Here is a 15,075-nt window from a genome sequence, read left to right as displayed (position 1 = left end):
AAGGAAGCAGAACAATAGTAATTAGATATGGATGAAACTAAAGCCATAATATGCAGGTCAAGGTATAATAGTCAAGACATTTCAATTATGAATGAAATGCAAGATTGAGAATTCTGTAGATTTAGTTCTGAGCAAGTCCAGCTCATGCAGAACAGCAATCACGAAACCCAACATGATGGAGAACCACATAGTCAAACATTGGAATGTCAACTAGTTTAGATGACGATTAAACATTACTGCTAATTAGGCTGCATTTAAAAAATGCATCATGTTGCTATCAAAGAGAGGCATTCAAGTGCTGAAGACAGAGAAGAAAGAAATGCCAAAAAGCCACAATGTGTTAGAGTAATTCAGCAGGTCAGGCAGCATTTCTGGAGGGTATGGATAGGTGGCATTTCAGGCTGGGACTCCCTTCCGACACAAATAAGGGTCCTGACCCAAAAAGTCAGTCTGAAGAGGGGTACTGATCTGAAACATCACCTATCCATGTTCTCCAGAGATGCTGCCTGACCCATTGAGTTACTCTTGCACTGTCTATTCTTGTAAACCAGCTTGTGCAGTTCCTTATATCCACAAGAAAGAAATGCAATCGAACTAATACAGCCACTCAACTTAAGAATAGAAACCTGCCTGAAAATTGGGTGAATAAATGGCAATAACTAACATAACATTTATCACAACTTCAGGATGCCACAAAGAATTTTACAGGCATTAAAGCACATTAAGTATTATGATGATTATAATTTTGTTAATGCAGCAGCCAACCTGCACACAGAACAGTCCCAGCAATGCAATAATGATGAGGTAATCTGTCCAGGCAGTGAAGCTGATTAAGAGATATAAATTGACTAGGATACTCTAAGGACTACATTACATCATCTCAAAATAGTGGAATTTGATTGTTTCATCTGCTTAAGAGCACTGACAAGACCCCAGTTTAATATCTCAGACAAAAAGAAACGCTTCTTTTTGTGCAGTTGGTTCTTGGCATTGCAACAAAATATATGCCGTGATCTTTGTGTAGAGTCTCCAGGGTGGAAATTAACCCACAACAGTCATTCTCAGGGGGTTACCAACAAAGCCAAGGCTGACAAGGCTAGTCATACATTTCAAACGTTGACAAAATTGTGAAATGCACAAAGGTAAAAAAAAAAATCTCAATTGAAAAATAAAAACGGAATTAAGATGCAATTTGAGGTTAGAAGATGGTACAGATGTAGGCTTGGATCTTTTTTCTTCACACATAATTAACTAAACATCTATATTACTACAACTCTTTGTTTGTGCCGGCAATGTGTCACTCTGCTCTGCTTTTTCCTATCTTCTTCCAAACGCTACACTACAGCCTTCCCATTTTCACATATTCTACTCACATTTTTCCCGTCGAAGCGATAAACATCTTCCCGACCTATATTTCCGAAGTTATTCATGATTTCAAGTTTCTAAAAAAGCCAAAACCGCTTTCTCAGAAAGCGTCCAGTGATGATGTCACAATGCCTCTCACAGTGCACCAATCACAATGGGCTCTCAAGCTGCCTGCCAACTGCCACAATGACATCACAATGGGACGTTGCTAACGGTAACAATGGGCTCTCAAGCTGTCCAGGCTCTGGCGCTGCTCTACGACCTGGGTAGGTCCTTTGGCAGGGAATGGGAGTGAGGGGAGGAGGATGAGGGAAATGAGGAGGAGGAGGGAGATGGGGTAGGGTCTCTACCCCCCTCCCTCTCTGCTCCTCTCCCTCTCTACGCCCTTCTCTTCTTCTCTACCCCCTCCCTCTCTACTCCGCCTCTACCCCCCTGCCCTCTCTACCCTCCCTTCCCTCTCTACCCTCCCCCCCTCCCTCACTACCCTCCCCCACTACCCTGCCCCCTCCCTCTCTACCCCTCCCCTCCCTCCCTCCCTCTCTAGGGAGTGGTCAGTATTGGGACCTATGGGTGAATGGTGGAATATTGCATTCTGGGACCAGCCCTCCACTGTGACACAGTGCACCCCCCTCCCCCCGCATTGGGGGATGGGACCCAACGGGTCCCACTTGGTCTAGTGTAGTATAAAATTCCACATTCAGGAGTTGCGGGGAAAAATGCCCTTCAATTGCTTTGGAATGCCACAAATGAAATGCCTCAACAAGCAGTTGAGTTATCCAAGCGAGAATGAGTGGCTCTTACTCACCACACCTTGTTATCGTTAAACATTAAAGTAATTTGCTTTTTACCCCCACATGTTGACAAGTATTAGCTTTGGGAACTTTTCATTTCAAAGATCAACCAGATAAGGATAAATATAAACTTTGTACATTTGTTCAAAATCTACTCTAATGTATTCAATTGTATATGATAATGTGCAGTTTCAGCCAACTGGTTAACATTCCCATATTCACAAATGTAGTGGGGAATAAAAGGTTAACTGCATTATTACATTCTCCAGGACTCATCACATGTTCTTTTCCAGATTCCATTAAGCAACAGAGAGAACTGGCTCCTGGGAGTCTGAAAGAATGAGTAACTGCCCTGCCCCACCACAGATTGAATACACTGGGTTGAGAGTATCCGCTTAATTCGTAACTTCAGAACTGTTAATCATTCACATGAACATGTTTATAAAAACTAAGCATCCATATTTCCAAGCGCAGAACATTTATTTTGAAATTCCACCGCTGCAACGATAACAAAATAAAACTAAGCCATCACACTTGCTCGCCCATAAGGTTACACTAAATATTGTCAGCAATAAGGACTCATGGTGTCTTGTATTTCTAACCTCCTCTTTCACTCTCATACACCAATGCACAACCTGCACAACAAATGAATAAACTTTGAATCCCTGCATTTATCAAGAGTGAAGGGTATTGGAACCGACAATCCGCAAGAGGTAAAATCCAACAACACCCTACCTCTTTCACCCAAGTACCCACTTGCTTTTCCATTCCTCTGTTCACAATGGTCTAACGGATTTTCCTCACAGCCCTTTCTCCGTCTATACTGCAGTTGCTCATCTTTTGCATCTCAATTTAAATACTATTCAATACAGTTCTGCTTGTTGTATTATTGAAATATTTGTATAGTTTTGCCAATATTAGATTGACAATTAAACAAATGTACATTTCTACATTTAAAGAACAAGGCAGCAATTAAGTTAGTCAAATTTAGAGATTGCAGGTCAGATTATCATGTAAATGATAGTAATCTTACTCTGGTAATCCTGTTCCATATTTGAGGGGTGACTACAATTTGACTACAATCAGCATCACAGGCAAATCCAATCTAGTCTCAAATGAAGGCACAAGAGACTGCAGATGCTGGAATCTGGAGCAAAAACCCATCTGCCAAAGGAGCTCTGCAGGTCAGGGAGCATCTTTCGAGGCAAAGGGATGGCTGAAGTTTCAGGTTGAGACACTCCACCAGTCCTGATGCAGGGTTCAGTCTGAAGAAGGGTCTCGACCCGAAACGTCACCTATTCCTTTTCTCCAGATATGCTGCCTGTCCCGATGACTTCCACCAGTTTTCTTTGTCTTTCTTCAGTACAAACCGGCATCTGCAGTTCTTTCCTACACATTCCTCCAGCAGTTTATTTGTTGCTCTAGTCTCCATAATCATTTCAAATGACCTGGACAGGCAAACATTCCGACAGAGGCCACTAGAGATCAACAAGAAACGGGAATTACTATTGCACTATGGACAATCCAGGCACACACTGGCCCTATCCCCGAACTCTACCTCCGGAACATTGATGACTGCATCGGTGCTCCCTCCTGCACCCATGCAGAACTCACTGACATCATCAACTGCACGACTAATTTCCATCCTGCACTCAAATTCACTTGGATTATCTCCGACATCTCCCTATTGTTTCTGGATCTCACCGTCTCCTTCACAGGAGACAGACTATTGACCGACATCTACTACAAACCTACTGGCTTCCATAGCTATCTAGACTACACTTCTTCCCATTCTGCTTCCTGTAAAGACTGTCCCCATACTCCCAATTCCTCCTTCTATGCCGCATCTGAGCCCAGGATGAAGTTTGCCATGCTAGACCATCGGAGATGTCCTCATTCTTTAGGAAATGGAGATTCCCCTCTTCCATTATAGATTAGGCTCTCACTAGGGTCTCCTCGATATCCCGCAGATCCGCTCTTGCTCTCCCTCCCCCCATTTGCAACAAGGACAGAGTCCCAATTGTCCTCACCTTCCACTCCATCAGCCGTCGCATACAGCATATAATCCTCCAACACTTTTGCCACCTCCAACGGGATCCCACTACTGGCCACATCTTCCCATCTCCACCCCTTTCTGCTTTCCGCAGAGACCGTTCCCTCCGCAACTCCCTTCCCACTCAACTCGTTCCTTCCCACCCAAACCACCCCCTCCCCAGGTACTTTCCCCTGCAGTCGCAGGAGATGCAACACCTGTCCCTTTACCTCCACCCTCAACTCCATCCAAGTACCCCAACAGTCTTTTCAGGTGAGGCAGAGGTTCACTTGCACCTCCTCCAATGTCATCTATTGTATCCGCTGTTCCAGGTGTCCACTTCCGTACATCGGCGAGACCAAGCACAGGCTCGGCGATCATTGTGCTGAACACCTCCACTTAGTCCACCTTAACCTACCTGATCTCCCGGTTGCTCAGCACTTTAACTCCCCCTCCCATTCCCAATCTGACCTTTCAGTCCAGGGCCTCCCCCATTGTCAGAGTGAGGCCCAGCGCAAATTGGAGGAACAGCACCTCATATTTCGCTTGGGTAGCTTACACCCCAGCGGTACGAACAATGACTTCTCTACCTTCAAATAGCCCTTGATTTCCCTCTCTCTCTCCATCTCCTCCCCCTTCCTAGTTCTCCCACCAGTCTTACTGTCTCCAACTACATTCAATCTCTGTCCCCTCCACTCCCCTGCGTCTGAAGAAGGGTCTCGACCCGAAACGTCACCCATTCCTTCTCTCCAGAGATGTTGCCTGTCCCGCTGAGTTACTTCAGCATTTTGTGTCTACGGACAATTGCTCAACCTATGTTTGGCAAATAATGCAAACAAAGAACAAAACCTATTTTGCCAGTCTGTGTGTCTTCCTTTTATGACACTGTATCCAAAACACATCAGGAGTGGCAATATGCGCTCAACTTCCTAGCAGAAGGCAGCCCTCCATATTAGATCATAGCTTATCCAACAGTAACATCAAGTTCATATTCCCACCAAATCTGGTAACACTTTACCTTCTGTTTATCAAGGACCCTTCCACCTCTTCACCTCAAACTTCTCCATTGTAAGTTGCATCTGACAAACTGACCAGGCTTCTGATCACTTTGTCTCTCTGTGATTCAATGCAGCTTGTTTTAAATTAATTGCACTTGTGTTAAGCACCTTGGGATGTGCTGCAATGTAAATGCTGCAAAGTAGAAACATAGAAAATAGGTGCAGGTGTAGGCCATTCGACCCTTCGAGCCAGCACCGCCATTCAATATGCTTATGGCTGATCATCCAAAATCAGTTCCTCATTCCTGCTTTCTCCATTAATCCAAGCTGATCTAGTTTTACAAGAACACAAGAGAGTAAAGGAGTCTCTTAAGCCTCATCCATTATTCAAAAAGAGCACGACTGATTTTTACATCTTGTCCATTTTCCCAGCCCATCTTTGGATCCAAAAAAATCCAACAATTTTGGTTTTCACCCAGCATACACAGCCACTCAGATTAAGAATTGTAAAGGTTTACGTTACTCTGATAATAAGATGTTCCTCATTTCAAAAATGAAGGAGCAACCCCTGGTCTCGAACTACACCCATTGGTTTTTGATTTCAGCTGGGGGGGGGGGGGGGGGGGGGGGGGGGGGCAGACTTTTAGAATGGCCCATGTAATTTCCTCTCAAAAGAACATGCACATCTCAAGTTCATCAATCATTCACTTAAATCCCAATGACTAATGTTCTCAAATGTAACAGCCTCATCTAAAGAATCAATCTCATGAATCTGTACCCCCATGACGCCGTGATGAAAACTGCATGCTTCTGCAAACCAAGTCTCAAAGTCTCCCTACAATTTCCAGCAAGATTTCCTGAATTTTGTACTCCAATCCCCTAGCAATAAAGACCAACATAATGTTTGTCTTCCAAATCTATTGCTGTCCATGCATTTCAAATCAACACACCAAGTGTCTCTATACAACAATACTTATTAACCTTCACTGATTCTTTCTACCTCACATTTTGTCGGGTTGTTTTCTATCTGCCACCTTCTTGCTAGCATGAATACCCTGAATTACGTAAGTATTTAACTTGAAGCCCAAATTTTGTCTAATATCCAAATCCCTTCTGAAAATCCAGACATCTTATCTCCATTTACTTATGCTGTTAATTACATTTCCTGAACATTCTATTCATTTTGCAAACTTCTATTTTAAATTATCTTTTAAAAGATCGGCACTAAAGCCATCGCCATCTTTTAGATTAATGGCTGTTCAATCTTTCATTCTCAACCCCATTCACTGCCTTCTCGCCATAACCCCTAACGAGGTACAGTGAAAAAAACATAGAAACATAGAAAGTAGGTGCGAGAGTAGACCACCAGGTCCGTCGAGCCCGCACCGCCATTCGCTCATGGCTGAACACTAAACAGACACACTTACCCACAAACAGTAGACACAAGACACAGAACACAAGACACTACCCTCCCCTTTATACCGCTATCACCCCTCTCCACCCCAAGAACCGCGTGATCTCCTGGGGGAGGCAAAAAACTGGATAAAAACCCAGGTCCAATTCCTGGAAAAAAATCCGGGAAATTCCTCTCCGACCCCAATCCAGGCGATCGACACTTGTCCAGGAGATCACTCAGGTCTTACTATACTAACCATACCTAGGTCCATATCCCTGCCCTCTCCCCGTAGCCCCTTATCCCCTTGGCAGCTAAAAAAACATCTATTTTAGACTTAAATATATTTAACGTTTCTGCTTCCACTGCTCCCTGGGGCAGTGAATTCCATAAATTAACCACCCTCTGGGTGAAGAAGTTCTTCCTCATCTCAGTTTTAAAAGAGCCCCCCCTTATTCTGCAACTATGTCCCCTAGTTCTAGTTTCCCCGATCATTGGGAACATCCTCGGTGCATCCACCCGATCAAGGCCCCTCACGATCTTATATGTTTCAATGAGATCGCCTCTCATTCTTCTAAACTCCAAAGAGTAGAGTTCCAGCCTACTTAACCTTTCCTCATATGTCAATCCCCTCATTGCAGGAATTAATCTTGTAAACCTTCGCTGCACTGCCTCCAGGGCTAGTACATCCTTTCTTAAGTATGGACCCCAGAACTGTACACAGTATTCCAAATGTGGTCTCACTAATACTGTGTACAGCTGCAGCAAGACCTCCGTGTTTTTATACTCAATCCCCCTAGCAATAAAGGCCAAAACTCCATTGGCCTTCCTGATTGCTTGCTGCACCTGCATACTAACTTTTAGTGATTCATGTACTAATACCCCTAGATCCCTTTGCGTTGCATTACAACGCAGCTCCTCCTCATTTAGAAAATAACTTGCCCTATCATTTTTTTTCCCAAAGTGAATGACTTCACATTAATTAGTATTAAATTTCATCTGCCAAGTTGTTGCCCACTCACCTAGCTTATCTATATCCTTTTGCAGACTCTTCCTATCCTCCTCATCCCCTACTTTTCCTCCCATTTTTGTATCGTCCGCAAATTTTGATATATTACACTTGGTTCCCTCCTCCAAATCATTTATATAAATTGTGAACAACTGGGGTCCCAGCACCGACCCTTGCTGAACCCCGCTAGTTACCGGTTGCCATCCCGAGTATGAACCATTTATCCCCACTCTCTGCTTCCTATTTTTTAGCCAATCCTCTACCCATGCTAATATATTACCCCCAATCCCATAATTTTTTATTTTTAGCAATAGTCTCTTATGTGGCACCTTGTCAAAAGCCTTTTGGAAGTCCAAGTATACCACATCCACCGGTTCCCCTTTATCCACCCGGGTTGTTACTTCCTCAAAGAATTCGAGCAGATTCGTTAAACAGGACTTCCCCTTCACAAAACCATGCTGGTTCTGTCCGATGAAGTCATGTTTATCCAAGTGCCCCGTTAGTGTTTCTTTAATAATTGTCTCTAACATTTTACCCACCACCGATGTTAGACTAACCGGTCTATAGTTACCCGCCTTCTGTTTACTTCCTTTTTTAAATATAGGTGTTACATTGGCCATTTTCCAATCCACTGGGATCGTTCCTGCCTCCAGGGAGTTTTGGAAAATTATCACCAATGCATCCACAATCCCCACCGCTATCTCCCTCAAGACCCTTGGATGTAATCCATCAGGCCCAGGGGATTTATCCTCCTTCAGTCTCATTAATTTCCCTAATACCACCTCCTTGGTGATCTTAATAGTATTTAGCTCCTCCATTCCTACCGCCCCCTGTTTATCCAGCGTTGGAATATTTTTTGTGTCTTCTATGGTGAAGACTGATACAAAATACTCGTTTAATGCCTTTGCCATTTCCATGTTCCCCACCAACAACTCTCCAGTCTCACCCTCCAATGGACCAACGTTCACCTTAGCCACCCTTTTTCTTTTTATATAGCTATAAAAACTCTTACTATTAGTTTTTATGTTGTTCGCTAAATTCCTTTCATAGTCTATTTTCCCCGTCTTAATTAATCTCTTAGTTATTTTTTGCTGACCTTTAAAAAAGCTATTGTTTATGTGATACTCAGACAAAAAGACAATACATGATTGCAATCAAGCTGTCCACAGATAAAGGATAAGGAGTACATTTACTCCAATTGAAGGTAGTTCAAAGGTCTCCAATGTGGTAGATGGGAGGTCAGAACCACACTTTAACTGACAAGAAGAGCATTCAGTTGCCTGACAACAGCTGGGAATAAACTGTCCTTGTCCAGCCATCTATTTCTAGACAGCACACACTTCTTTCTGGATTTGCGCGTTTTCCTGTCAGCTCAAGTCAATTTTGAGATCTGTCTATTCAAATCCAAGTGTATGTCAAATTATACTGAAGTAGAAATTACATGTATTAAAATTATGTATAAAAACACAATTTTAGACACAAATCTGATTTTGGATCAAGGAAAATACAGGACTATGTGTAAGTCAAAGCAACAACTCAGTTTTTGTATTCCTTAGATAGACAATAGATGCAGGAGTAGACCATTCGGCCCTTCGAGCCAGCACCGCCATTCAATGTGATCATGGCTGATCTTCCCCAATCAGTACCCCGTTCCTGCCTTCTCCCCATATCCCCTGACTCCGCTATCTTTAAGAGCTCTATCTAGCTCTCTCTTGAAAGTATCCAGAGAACCGGCCTCCACAGGCATAGAATTCCACAGACTAACAACTCTCTGTGAAAAAGTGTTTCCTCGTCTCCGTTCTAAATGGCTTACCCCTTATTCTTAAACTAAATCATTTAATAACATTAATGAAAATTGAATTAAAATTCCAATTTCTTCCTCGGGTATCGTATTCAATTTAAGATCTTCACCAGTGCATTGATTGAAACTGACTGCCTGACTTTTAAAAATGATTTGTAATGGCCACATTTATTTTTCAGCTAGCATTCATTCCTTGGTTGAGCTTGGATATGGCTGCAATTTCTACCCTTCCAAAAAGCTGACAAAATCTTGCAGCTGGTTTTATTTGGTTGGGTGGAAGCCACTGCCTCAACTCTGTGAAGCAGAGGTCGGTGTCTGAGCCATTTCTCGCATCATGGTTTTATGCAATCTTGTTTGGATGTTCAATACCCCTGTGCCCCTCCTGCTACAAATCTCAATTTGAATTATTCTTCAAAAAATTTAATGAGAATGTCTAGATTTATAAACTGACTTATTGTGCCCACAGGATAAAAATTATATTCAACAACTGAAGAATTATTAAGAAGATGAGCACATGAGCAGCCAAAAGGCACATGGAAGATTTTTTGCTTTAAAATAATGATTTTTTTAAAACTCAATAACGAGGTGCTCCCTATTTTGTTTTGAACCATTTTTTTCTTTGTTGCCCGGGCAATTTCCTCACAATCTTTAAAACTATTTATTCCGAGCATTTATTTATTAACTGAAATAAATACTTTTGTTCCTCTCCAATTCAAATGAGAAGATTCAACCATTTTTTTGGGCAGCTTCCTTCCAAATGCTGTCAACGGAACACCGATTATTTTTAAATGTATTACTCCACCCAGGTCATGGAGAACCCATCTCCTTCAATTACTTCCTTTGCACCTCACACTTCTATGCCTCATCCTGAAATTCAGTAGCATTCAGGCTGCCACTCTACTATCAGTCTTTGAGATTTCCTCTCTACACCACCCCGTCACACCCAAGAGCTTTACATACTTTTGCTCACATAAACATCTTTATCACACTGCTTTGCGGCAGCTTGGTGACACAAATTGGCTGTTGTGTTTCCTCTGTTACAAAACTGATATCCAAGTCCTGTGGGACATCCTAAAAGGGAAGTTAAAGTTGATATATGGGGATGCCTTTCTTGAGGTATTATACCAGTCAGTAATATGCTCATTTTGACAGCCAGTTGGCTGCTTCAAAGCTTATTTGTTGCCTGTACTTCGTCAAGCGGTCGTTTAATGGAGCAAGCACTGAGAGGTTTTATATTCTCTAGGATAAATGGTGGAAAAAACTGTTGTCATGGTAACAAAGAAAATGTTGAGTTTGGTCACAGTGGCTTTGCTCAGTGTTAAAATGTTCAGCATATTTACATCATAATGTTGCCCGACACTTTAAAACAAAAGCTACAAACTATTAATTACAATTTGTTGCACGTAGACCGAGTCATACAGCATGGAAACAGGCCCTTCGACCAAACTCATTCATGCCGACCAAGATCATCCAAGCTAGTCCCATTTGTCCACGTTTGGCTGTAAACCTTTCCTATTCATGTACCTGTTCAGATCATTATAGTGTCTGTGGGAGTAGTCATAGTGTTTGGCATAGTGTTTGTGGAGAACTGCTTTATACCACAACTGTTTCAGGATGGTGTACAAATTAACATGGCGAACAGATTGGAGAAACCATGTTGCTATTTGATAAAGATTTTATTGGCTGCAATATGGTGCCATGACTGTTGGGTTTGGGTCAGGAATCAAAATGAATGATACCAGGTCAAGTTGGATCAGACTGGTCCAGCTCTTTATTAATAAAAATACATAGGCTTGCTGCTGTAGGAAGTGCATGATTGCCTGCAAGTAACAACAAGAACCCGGGCAGCGTAGGATATGGTCCCTATTTCTCAATGTAGGCTTTACTGAACTGCCGGACTACTTAACCCAATCCTGAATGTATGTCAAAGGTACACAAAATTGCTGGGGAAACTCAGCGGGTGCAGCAGCATCTATGGAGCGAAGGAAATAGGCGACGTTTCGGGCCGAAACCCTTCTTCAGACCCTGAATGTATGTCTTTAGGTTTGGTTCAAAGATCATCATGTTCTCAACATTTGGTCGGCATTGTCTTGGTTGGTCTGCTTTTCTGCTTTATTACATTTAACTGGAGAATCAGCAATGTTTCTTGTGGTTATTGATCATCCCTCTCTTCCCCTCCCCAGATGGTACCTGTATTCTCTGGACATTCTGGGAGGTTTAAATTTGAGCAAAAGGATGGAGATCCTGCATCAGGACTCTAAAATTTGAGTTGCGACAATTGGCTCCATGATCCCTAATGTGCAATGCTGACTTTGAAGTACAGCAAAAGAGGAACTTTCCTTTTCACGTCCTTGGGTTTTCTTAAAATGCTTTCAATCAATCAAAGACTTTATTGTCATTCAAAAATACACCAACAAATGCAAGTCTAAACGAAATTTCGTTGCATCTGGCTCACCGTGCAACATAAAATAACAAAAGGATAAAATAGATAAAAAGATAAAAATGGATAATAGTGGAGGCACATTATATGGAATTCAAGAGTCTGATGGCCCGGGGGAAGAAGCTGTTGCAAAACCTGGCCGTTCTGCTCCTTATACTGTGATACCTTTTGCCCGAGGGCAGCAGAGTGAACAGTCCATGATGGAGATATTTTATAATGCTGTTGGCCTTGGACAAGCAACAATTGAATAATTTTTGAAATACAAGGAACATCGGAAACACAGCAGCCAAACTGTGCACAACAATCTCTCACAGATAATAATAATGTTTATTACAATTTATTTAGTGATTAGTTATGGACAAGACATCTGGAATATCTGTCCTGATCTTTAAAATAATGCAATGAGATATTTTGTATCCATGCAAAAGAGCAGGCACATGTTAAATTTAGCACCGATCTGAATGACAACAATTCTGACAATGCTCCCTTAGAACTACCAAGCTGGATTATTGCGTTCAAGTATCTGGAGTAGGAATTGATACCACAGACTTCTGATTCAGAAACAGGAGTGCAATCAAGCAAGTTATGGCTGAACATAGATCAAATAATGGTAATTATAAAAGAATATAAACAGAATTATAGAACAAAATGGTGATGGAATTTAGGTTTCCAGTGAAGAGTCTGTAACTATCTCTTTTTTTTTTCAATAATTCAGTTGCTAAGAATTTGGGTAGCTTTTTAAACAATCCGAGAACTACAACATTAAACTATTTCAGAAAAATATTTGAAATATTGCCAAATTAATCTATGTCCTCTTAAGAATCTGAACCAGTTTAAGAAAATAAGAGTAACGATAGATAATGGGAATTATGTAAAATGCCACAATTCTTTCTCAAGCCCCAGTTTGATCCTGAGTCTGGACACACGCAGAAGCCAAAAAAACAGGGGGATTCCCTATCATTCCCGGTGAGTTATCAAATCCAAAAGGCATACTTTCCCATGTAGTAACTCCAGCATGTGCTAGATAAGGCGTAAGGAAACAGTAGAGGCAATCGGCCACAGTTTTCCTACCTTTGGAAGGAAAATATGGCTAGGGAAAGCAATCGTGTACATTGATCTATCAATCAAGGTCAGGGTCAGACACATCTGTGATCCTCACTTTAAATCTCCAGTCTTACAAGTGAATTACAATCTTCTGTCAAAGTATCAGCAACCATAGAACCGTAACCTCGACAATGAATCAAAAGTAGGAGAAATTGTGCACAAAACTGGCAAAAACTGTAGATACACACAAAAAGCTGGAGTAACTCAGCGGGACAGGCAGCATCTATGGAGAGAAGGAATGGGTGGCGTTACAGGTTGAGACCCTTCTTCAGACTGTACATCTCTATAGTTGACTATCTCATACAAGATGACATATCTAACAATAGTATATGTTGGTTATGCAGCCAGCTGAAGCTCACACATTAAATCATTTCACACGTCACTTGAATGTTAGGGATAAAAAGCAATCAATTACTGCAAAATCAATGCGAGATTTTTTCAAATAATCTATTTTAACAGTGGTAAGTGCAATATTAATTTTTCAGGTGCTTTGGTGTTGTTTTAAAATGTAGCACTTGATATCCTAAGGAAAACCAGTGGGTCTTTTAAGAATATATAATAAGCGAGTTTCGTATTCCGAAAAACGCAAGGAATCATAGGATTTGTCAAAGGTCACTCGCGATAAACATTCTCGGCAACTGTACTGCTGCACGTATACTGACCTGTGTTTCATCCGTAGTCAGGATCGAACCCGGGTCTCCGGCGCTGCAAGCGCTGTTGAATTGCCACTGGACTGTCCCCGGCCCCTTCTTCTCCGCGCTGGCTGTAAGCCTGGGCCGCCACTACAACGGGCCGGTGTCCCGTCAGTCCAGGGCTGTCGGTTAACCCGGCGGGGCAGGCAGAGTTGAGCTGGAGTTAGCGCTTCTTCTCCGCGCTGGCTGTAAGCCTGGGCTGCCACTAAAACCGGCCGGTGTCCCGTCAGTCTAGGGTCACCCCAGACATCTCCTGCCGCCCCCGGACAGGGATGGGACACTCAGGAGGGGACATTCCAGTAGCAATTCCACAGCGCTTGCAGCGCCGGAGACCCGTGTTCGATCCTGACTACGGACAAACGCAGGTCTGTATTCATGCAGCAGCACAGCTGCCGAGAATGTTTATGGCGAGTGACCTATGACCTGTCGAATACCGAACTCGCTTATTCTCATCAAAGGCATTAGTGAAGCAAAATAACATTAAAAAATATGAACAGAAAATAAGCATTGTATGCACTAAACAATGACAAGGGAACAGATCAACCTGGGAAGCCAGAATATTTGCATGCCAATTTTTTTTAAACTTGCTTTTATTAAAAAACTATTTTGCTTTTATTAAAAAAAAAGTTTATTATTTCAACTTTGATCTTCCTCTCACATGCATGTTCCAAATTTTATTTAATGGTTTAAGTTGGTCTAATTCTGCTCCTATCCCTTATGACCTGTGTGTTATATCTGCAACCTGATTGGCTACTCAATCTGTTTGACAGTGTTAGAAACATAGAAAATAGGTGCAGGAGTAGGCCATTCGGCCCTTCGAGCCTGCACCGCCATTCAATATGATCATGGCTGATCATCCAACTCAGTATCCTGTACCTGCCTTCTCTCCATACCCCCTGATCCCTTTAGCCACAAGGGCCACATCTAACTCCCTCTTAAATATAGCCAATGAACTGGCCTCAACTACCTTCTGTGACAGAGAATTCCTGAGATTCACCACTCTCTGTGTGAAAAATGTTTTCCTCATCTCGGTCCTAAAAGATTTCCCCCTTATCCTTAAACTGTGACCCCTTGTTCTGGACTTCCCCAACATCGGGAACAATCTTCCTGCATCTAGCCTGTCCAACCCCTTAAGAATTTTGTAAGTTTCTATAAGATCCCCCCTCAATCTTCTAAATTCTAGCGAGTACAAACCGAGTCTATCCAGTCTTTCTTCATATGAAAGTCCTGACATCCCAGGAATCATTCTGGTGAACCTTCTCTGTACTCCCTCTATGGCAAGAATGTCCTTACTCAGATTAGGAGACCAAAACTGTACGCAATACTCCAGGTGTGGTCTCACCAAGACCCTGTACAACTGCAGTAGAACCTCCCTGCTCCTATACTCAAATCCTGTTATTGCTGTTGAATGAAATTTGACAGCAAGCAACATAGGAAACAGAAAAAACAT

General features: G+C 42.3%; 1 protein-coding gene across 5 annotated transcripts in view; it reads right to left on the bottom strand.

Moving 5' to 3' along the window:
- The window catches only part of kdm2b (lysine demethylase 2B), a 196,650-nt gene that overhangs the window by 79,167 nt on the left and 102,408 nt on the right, over positions 1–15,075 (bottom strand). The gene's annotated exons all lie outside the window — the stretch shown is intronic.

Source organism: Amblyraja radiata, chromosome 25 (genome assembly GCF_010909765.2).
Source record: "Amblyraja radiata isolate CabotCenter1 chromosome 25, sAmbRad1.1.pri, whole genome shotgun sequence".
In the NCBI taxonomy this organism is placed as follows: domain Eukaryota; kingdom Metazoa; phylum Chordata; class Chondrichthyes; order Rajiformes; family Rajidae; genus Amblyraja; species Amblyraja radiata.
This window is presented reverse-complemented; position numbering and strand designations above follow the sequence as displayed.